The sequence below is a fragment of the Elephantulus edwardii genome, unplaced genomic scaffold, assembly GCF_000299155.1.
Source record: "Elephantulus edwardii isolate Elephantulus edwardi_28Jun2011 unplaced genomic scaffold, EleEdw1.0 scaffold00074, whole genome shotgun sequence".
Lineage (NCBI taxonomy): Eukaryota > Metazoa > Chordata > Mammalia > Macroscelidea > Macroscelididae > Elephantulus > Elephantulus edwardii.
In genome coordinates this window covers 4736457-4745600 of record NW_006399824.1, presented here as the reverse complement: position 1 = coordinate 4745600, position 9144 = coordinate 4736457, and the positions used below count along the sequence as shown (strand labels likewise).

At 39.2% G+C, this 9144-nt stretch overlaps 1 pseudogene; it reads right to left on the bottom strand.

Annotated features, from left to right (window-relative positions):
• Positions 1 to 5502: 5502 nt before the first annotated feature.
• LOC102865010 lies at positions 5503 to 6354 on the bottom strand (annotated as a pseudogene).
• Between the last annotated feature and the right edge of the window lie 2790 nt (positions 6355 to 9144).

Below are 9144 nucleotides of genomic sequence, written 5' to 3'. Positions count from 1 at the left end.
GGTACATAACAACTATTCCACTACTCTGAACATGAAATCCCTCTCCAAGGACTGGTCCCTTCTAAGAACATGTCCAAAATGGTTGACACAGTCTCCCCATCATCACTTTTTTTTTCAATTATGAAAGTTTACAGAGACTTAGGGTTTCCATTAATTCATTGTTGCACATTTCTCCCTGCCCACCCCCTCCTGCCCAATTCATTCTTCTCTTTGAAAAGTAAAAGAAAAATTATTTCATTGTTATACAATCGCTCCCCCCAAGTCCACTCCACTATGCAGCCTTCGTTCTGGACTCCTGTCATAACAATAATACCTAACTATATATCCCTTTTAAACAGTTTTCTCCCTCATCTGTTTCAATGCAGTATACATTATTTATTCTGTCTTTCTCAGTCGCCCCCCGAGCCCTTTGTCAGTCCTCTTTTATAAGTGGCATTATGCAGTATTTGTCTTTTTGTGACTAAGATATTTCACTCAGCATAATGTTCTCCAGGGTCACCCATTTTGAATAATATTTCATGAATTCCTTGTTTTTCAATGCAGCATAGTATTCCATTGTATAAATATACCAGAGCTTCTCTATCATTTGTTGATGGGCACTTGGGTTGTTTCCAACTCTTTGCTACTGTGAACAAAGCCACAATATACATGGGTGTGCATATCTGCTTGGGTGGCAGTTCTGGTTTCTTTAGGGTATATTCCCAGCAGTGGAATCGCTGGGTTAAATGGTATTCTGATTGCATTTCTTTCAAAATAGATTTGGTCATTATTCTGGCATTTCCTGATGTGTTCAATGTTCTTCACATTATAATCCAAAGGCATTAATTTTTCTTTGGCCTTTTTTACTTATTTTCTAGTTTTTACATGTACATGAAGCAACTGAAATTACTATGCCTTGGATAATGGGTGCCTTACTCTACAAAGTGACATCTTTGTTTTTGAACACTTTAAATAAAGAGTTCTCCCTTCCTGCACACTACTCTACTCCCAAGCAGATTTCCCTAATGAAATATATTATCTTCCCCCCTCCTTTCACGATGCTGTTATGTGCTGTCAAGGTGCCTGAAACTTATAGCAACCCTATGTACAATAGCTCTGAACCCTACCTTATCTGAGACCATTCTCACTGAATTTGACACATCTATCCCCATTCTCCTAGTTATTGTGTCAATCCATCTCATCTGGGGCCTTTTCCTCCTGTGCTATCTCTCCTCCTTTCCAAGCATGATGTCCTTCTCCAATGACATCTCTTGGCCACACACCCAAAGTATGTGAGACAGAATTTCAAAATCCTTGTCTCCAAGGAGAAACTTGGTTTCACCCTCTCCAGGACAGACCTGTTTGTTCTTTTGGCAGTCCCTGGCATGTTCAATACTCTTCTCCAGCACCACAACTCAAAGGCATCAATTCTTCTCCTGTCATCCTTAGTCATTCACCATCTAGCTCTCTGATTCATAGCAAGTAATTATTAAGATCATGGCCTGGATTAGGCACACCTTAGTCTCTAGACTGATATTGTTGCTCTTCAGTACTCTGGAGTGGTCTTTGACAACATATTTTTCCAGTGCAATTCATTTTTTATTTCCTGACTGCTGGTGTCAAGGGCTTTGATTGTGTAGCTGAGCAAGTTGAAATTGTTAACAATCTCAATTTCTTCTCTATTCTCCATCTATCATGATGCTGCCAATTGGCCCAGTGGTGAAAATCTTTGTATTCATAAACATCATGGAATGCTTCACAAATTTGCATGTCATCATTGCACAGGGGCTAATCTCCTCTGCATTATTCCAATTTTAGATAGCTACCCTCCAAGTTTTGAAGCATAGGTGTGTGAGTGCTTTGCATCTATTTGTTGAAACATTTCAGCATGTAGTTCATCAATTCCTGGAGACTTGGGTTTTTACCAATTTCTTCAATGTTTTTTTGGACTTCTTCCTTCAGCAACCACTGACTTTGGATAATATGCTATCTCCTTAGTTGGCTGAACTTTGACCTTCCCCCCCATTGACTCTGTGTATTCCCTCTTTTTTTTTGTATCCCTTATTTATTTTTGTTCAAATGTGCTGGCTTAATCTATAGCTCATCTTGTCTTTACCATCACTAAAAGTAACACCTATTATCTAGAAAATTAGTCCCCCTTCCTCTCACTCTCATTCCTGGTAACCATCACAGAACTTTGGTGTCTGTGGGTATGACAGTAGCTGCTGTTATGTGCCATCTAGTTGGAACTCACTCATAGGCTGACCTCCAGAGGGTTTTCAGAGGGGGTGAGTCACACAGGAAGATAATGTCTTTCTCCTGTGCAGCAGCTGGTGGTTTAAAGTGGTGTGCATTTGGGTTGACAGCACAACTCCTTATCACTAAGCCAGCAGAGTTCCCTTTGACAGTAGCTTTGTTGCTGTTAGGTGACATAGAGTAAGACTCATAGTGATTTTATGAACAGATCTGAATTTTGTCCTATCCTGTGCCATCCTTATCATATTTAACATTCTTGAGTCCATTGCCACAATCGCTGCATCAATCCGTCTCATTGAGAATCTTCCTCTCTTTCGCTGACCTTTTCCACCTTAGTATAATGTCCCTTTCCAAGAATATCCCTTTCTAGAAAGATCAAAGTATGTGAGATGAAGCTTTGCCATCCTTGCCTCAAAGAAGCACTTTGGTTGCTCTTTCACCAAGACATATGTTTGTTCCTTTTGCTGTTCATGGATACTCAGTGCTCGCCAACACTAGTTCAAAGGCATCAGTTTATTCTTCTTCTGTCATCTTTATTCATTGTCCAGCTCTCAGATGCACAGCAGGTTATTGAAAGATCATTACTTGAATCAGATGCACTTTGGTTTTTAAACTGATATTACTGCTCTTCAGGTCTTAGAGAAGTCCTTGACAGAAGATTTTGGCAATGCAATATGTCTCCTGATCTCCTGACAACTGGTGCCAAGGGTACTGATTGTGGATCCAAGTAAGATGAAATTGTTTACAACTTCATTCTTTTCTCCATCTATCATGGTGTTGCCTACTGATCAAGTGGTGAACATTTTTCTCTTCTTGATGTTGACATGAAATCCATATTGAAGGCTGTAGTCCTTGATCTTCTGTGACAAGTGCTTCAGGTTCTCCTAGCTTTCAGTAACCAAATTGTATCATCTGCATAAGGCAGGTTGTAGATGAGTCTTCATCCAATCCTGATGCCACATTCTTCATAAAGGTTATATTGTCAAGTTATTTGTTCAGCCTCCAAATTAAATAGGTATGGAGAATGGATACAGTCCTGACATATGCCTTTCTTTATAAAAATAGGAATATGTAATATTTGTGTTTGGCTTATTTCAATCAGCATAACGCCCTCCAAATTCATCCATGTTAAAATGTTTCATGGGGAAAAAGATGCATGCTTTATTATTCATAGAATTCCACTGCATGTATGCACTGCAGTCTTCTTATCTATTCACACACTGATGGGCACTTAAGTTGTTTTTATCATTTTGCTATCATGAGTAATAAAGCAGTGAACATATGTGTGCATATGCTTATTCATATCACTGCTTTTATATTTCTAGTATATATATGTAGGAGTGATATGGGTGGTTTATGAAATATTTCTAATGTTTTGAGGAATTCTATATTGTTTTTCATGTTATTGTTATACACCATCAAGTCACCTGCTATTCATAGGGACCCTATGTACAATAGCTCTGAATCCAGCCTTACCCTGAGCCAGTCTCAATGACCCTGACCTACCTAATCCCATTGCCCCAGTTATTGTGTCAGTCCATCTCATCTGGGGTCTTCCTCTCCTGTGGTGCCTCTCCACCCTTCCAAGCATGATGCCCCCTTCCAAGGACTGCTCCTTCCTGGCCATGTGCCCAAAGAATGTGAGATGGAGTTTCATATTCCTTGTCTCCAAGGAGAACCTTGATTTCAACTTCTCCAAGACAGGACTATTTGTTTTCTTGGCAGTCCATGTTATGGTCAAGACTCTTCTCCAGAACCACAATTCAAAGACATTAATTCTTCTTCTGTCATTGTTAGTGATTGTTCAGCTCTTTGATACATAGCAAGTAATCACAAAGACCATGGTATGTATCAGGGGCACTTTTATTAGCACTTTGAAGAGGCTGTACAATTTTTCAATCCATCTAGTAATGTATAGGAGTCTCCCCCACTTTCAGCATTTGCTATTTTCTGGTTTTGTTTTGATCATTGTCCTTTTTGCAGGCATGAGATGACATCTCACTGTAGTTTGGGCTAGAATTTTTTCAGTCTTTGTTGATCATAAAAATGCTCTATTTGGGGAAGTGCTTATTTGTACACTTTCCTTCCATTTTTTCTATTTGAAATCTTCCATGGAATCCTCCAAGATTGAAACCCCAGGCAATGCTTTTTTTTCTTTTCCTTTTCAGTTCTTTCAGCTTTAGAAACAACATTCTTGTCTTTTGGCTTTCTAGTTGCAGATCTTTGCACACTGCATTAGAATACTTTTATCATCTTGAGCCACCTCTCCTTTTAAAAATTAATTTTTAATAGAAGTTTTACAAGTCATATTTTCATAAAATCATTCATAGACATTTAACAATATTACCATTAATGTAAATACAATGTAATGTAATTCATTACAATATCAAATTTTTTAATTTTGAGGGAAGGTTTATAGACCCAACTGGTTTTTCATTTAACAATTCAACACATTTTGGCTTGTGACATTGATTGTGATCCTCTCCTTATAGCAGCACTCTTCCTACTTCTTCCCTCTGATTCCTCTTTCCATTTGTTGCCCTTTTCCTTTACCTTACTGCCTTCTGAATTTCTTTTTGGGTAAATCCTGCTATTTGATCTTTTTACTTTTTTGAGCACTTATAATTTCTATTTTCCCTTTTGTAATTTTAAAACTGTTTTACAGTTTTAATAATGAATTTTTATTTGTTCATTCATGCACTTTCCTCTTCCCCCTCCCTCCAATTCCCCTTGTAAGACTACTACTGTGTAATACACCTGCTTTCTAGTCATACATTCCTTTCAGAATGCCCTTCCTTTCACCCTTCCAGTGAAGAATTCATTACTTATCCATTCTTTTCCCACTCATTCAGCATGTCTTCCAGACTCATCCATGTTGTGCAGTGTTTTAAGAGCTTATTATTTTTCAATGCTGTATAGGATTCCATTGGGTGAATGTACCTTAGTTTCTCTATCCATTCAATTGTTGGTAGGCACCTAGACTGTTTCCATCTCTTTGCTATTGTAAATAATGCTGCGATAAACATGAGCATGTATGTATTTGTTTGTTTTGCAGATCTGATTTCTTTGGGGTATATTCCCAATTTTATATTCTGGACACTCTATAAACTCTCTTATAAATGTACAGAAATTATGTTAATTATAGAACAGAGTTCAGGTCTTTTGTGCAAAGCTTACTCTGAGTCGTATTCAACTCAACAACACATAACCACTTCTAACTGAGACTACTGCTATGATACCTGGAGGAACATTCTTCCACTTTGCATATCACTCTTTGCCTAGGGAGTTGAGCACGTCATTTTGAATCTGCAGCAGCAATTTGGAATCTTCCTCAGAGATTTCGGAACTTGGGTCTTTTCATTTATCAGTGTGGAATTTCAGAAGAACTTGGAGGAGAAAGTAATCTGAAGCTGTGCACTTCAGGGCTGCTTAGGCTTTCTTACTCCACCAGTCGATTTCCAGAGCTTCCTTCAAGGGGCAGAAGAACAGCTTCTTCTTGACCATAGTTGTCTCAGATGAATCAAGTTTTGCTCTCTTGGTATCAGGTTCATCTTCAACTCCTTGGTTAACTTTGGTAATTTTAGCTTTCTCCTCTACAAACTCATGCTGTCCAAGATTGGCAAATGTGTATCCATGATAGCCCAAAACATTGCCTGTGAAGAAGTTGATGCTGTTTTTGTGACAGATCTGGTCAACTTCCACTGTAACATCCCTGAAGCAACAAGTCAGACATGTAGCATCAAACTGAGTAAAAAATGACTCTGGTTCCTTCCCAATATTCTCAGTGTCCACTTTCATAGCCACCATGAGGTTGAGATTCTGAGCTCGCTCCCAAGGCACTTCAGCCCTGTTTTGGCCAACAAACCCCAACCAAATCAAGAACTGAGCTCCAACTTCTTCTGAAGATACCTGGCCTTGGTTCTGCATAGTCAGGCCTTTCACCCCTGCCAGGATGAGATTCTTAGCAATTTCAGCTCCATGTCCTTTCATGCCGACAAAGTGCATCCAGGAAGCCTGCAACCATTTCTGGGCCTCCAGACCCCAGAGGCAGATCTGCTGGTCACACTGCGCTGTCTCCACCTCCCTAATGCCGCCTCCAGCCTCCTCCTTCTCCACCATAGTGCCCTCTACCATCTTCTATAGTCTGAAATGGATTAAATATGCAAGCAAAATGCATTGAGTCATAAAAAATAGTAAGTTGGGATGCAGAAATTTGATGGATAACTGGGAAATATGGCTGTGACAATAGAAATGAAATGAGATAGAATGATATAATTTTGTCTGGCAAATGGTCTAGTCGTAAGGAGCTGTGCTGCCAACCCAAAGGAAGGAGATTTGAACCCACTGGCTGCTCCTAGGGAGGAAGATGGGCAATCTCCTCCAGTGCAAGTTACAGCCTTTGAAAACCCACTGGAGGGTCAGTGATGAGTCAGTTCTGACTCAGTGGCCCACAAATAACAACAATGACTTATTCAATACAAATACTTTTTTAGAAAACTTTAATTTTTACTCTATACATGGACCTCACCTGGTGGAATACACAGGAACCAATCAACCTACATCTGTGAAAGAGATGGTGGAGAAGCTCCATATCAGTAATTATTTAGCACAAGGCTGTGGGCCAACTGTGGAGAAATCATCAACCACTCACAGGTAAGTTCAAATAGAAGTTGAAGAAAATGAAAACAAGTCCAACAAGAGCCAAAACTTGGCCTTGAAAAAATATGTGTCAAGTATATCCCATCTCAAGAAGAAATTTGAGCCATTACATACCAATTGTCAGAAAAGTTATGAGATGACATCAAAGACATCATACAGGAAGAAAAGTTATTGAAAAGACCAGAAAGAAAAGACAATTAAACTGGACATCAGAGAGACTCTAAAATTTGCTCTAGAATGTTAGAAAAATCAAAGCAAAGGGGAAAGATGATAAAGAGAACAGAAGATTTCAAAGGGAAGCTTGAAAAGACAAAACTAAGTGTTATCATGAAACCTGCAAAGACATAGAGTTAGAAAATAAAACAGGAAGAACATAGTTGGCTATTCTCAAGCTGAAAGAAATGAACAAAAATTCAAGCCTCAAATTTCAGTATTCAAAGATTCTATGGCCAAAATCCTGAAAGATGCAGGAAGCACTGAAAGAAGGAGGGAATATACAGAGTCACTGTACCAGAAAGAACAGGTTGACACTTGACCATTCATGTAAATAGCATAAGATCAATAACCAATTATCCGGGCTACACTGAATACATTGGCCAAAAATGTCTCCAGGAATTGACCAAATGAAAGGCATTTCAAGCATACAGCGCTAGACATATTCACTCATCTGCGCTAAGATATCTGGAAGACAACTAACTGGCCAATTGAGTGGTAGAGATCCACATTAATTCCATTTAAAAAAATGAGGAAAAATTGAGCAGTATCCTTAATGTCACACAAGAGCAAAATCATTCTGAAGATTACTAAAAAAAACCAAAAACGGCTGAGGTAGTACATCAACAGTGTACTGCCAGAAGGGAGTACTGGTGGTCTACTGGAAAGAAGCTGCACTGCAATCCCAGAGGTGTGCAGTTTGAATCCACCAAATGCACTGCTGGAAGAGGGACAATCTCCTCCTTCCTGTACCAATCAGATATGATTTGATGGTTGCTGTTGTTGTTGTTGTTGTTAGGTGTCATTGAGTCGTAGATGACTCATAGCGACCCTATGAATGAAAGCCTGAGCATTGTTCATAGAGTTTCTGGAGGCAAGCCATTTCGGAAGTGGATGCTACTCCTGCTTCCAGGCTTGTTTTAATCGGGAAGCTCCAGCAAACACTGTGTGCCATGGATAACCATTATCACATATGGCACATCAGTGTCACAGTGCTCAGCATTACAGCAACCACGAGTTACCTCTATACAGCAATACACAGACCAGTGCTGTATCACCTAGAAGAATTTTTGACAGAAAAACAATTTGAACCAGGCCTGAGGGCCGTAGATTAAAATCACCCACCTTGGGCTTGGTAGCATAACTTTCTGTCCACTAGGCCAACGTAGCTCTCTATGCCATCGTTGCTGTTGTTAGCTGCCGTCAAGTCCCAGTGCTCAGCATCACAGCAACCACGAGTTACCTCTGTACAGCCATGCACAGACCAGTGCTGTACCATCTACACACACAAATAATAATAAAAACAAAAATCTTAAAAATTAAAAAAAAAACAAACCCACCCACCCCAAACCAAAACAACAGTGTACTGCCAGAAATGTAAGACAGATTCAGAAGAGGCTATGGCATGAGGGTTATCACTGCTGATGTCAGATGGATCTTGGTTGAAAGCTGAAAACATCAGAAAGATGTTTACTTGTATTTTATTGACCATGCAAAGGCATTTGACTATGTGAATCATAATGAATTGTGGGTAACGTTTAGAATGGAAATTTCAGCACATTTCATTGTGCTCAAGATGAAGAAGCAGTCATTCAAATAGAGTAAGAGGATATTGTAAACACTGAGAAAAGTCTGCATCAGGGTTGTATCCTTTCACCATAGCTATTCAATCTATGTGCTAAACAAATAATTCCAGAAGTTGGTCTATGTGAATAATGTGGTATGACGGCTACAGAGAGATTGATTAACAGCCTGTGACATACAGCTGATATGGCCATGATCAAAGTGAAGAGGACTTGAAGCATTTACAGAAGATCAAAGACCTTTAGTATGGATTACACTTCAAAATCAAGGAAACAAAAATCCTTACAACCAGCTAATAGAGAGTATCACGATAAAAAAGAGAAAAGCTTGAACTTGTGGAGGATTTCATATCACTTGGATCCACAAGCGACATTCACAGAGGCAGCCCTCAAGAAATCTAACAGCATATTGCATTGGGTAAAAGATCTCTCTATAAACCGACACAAACCGAAA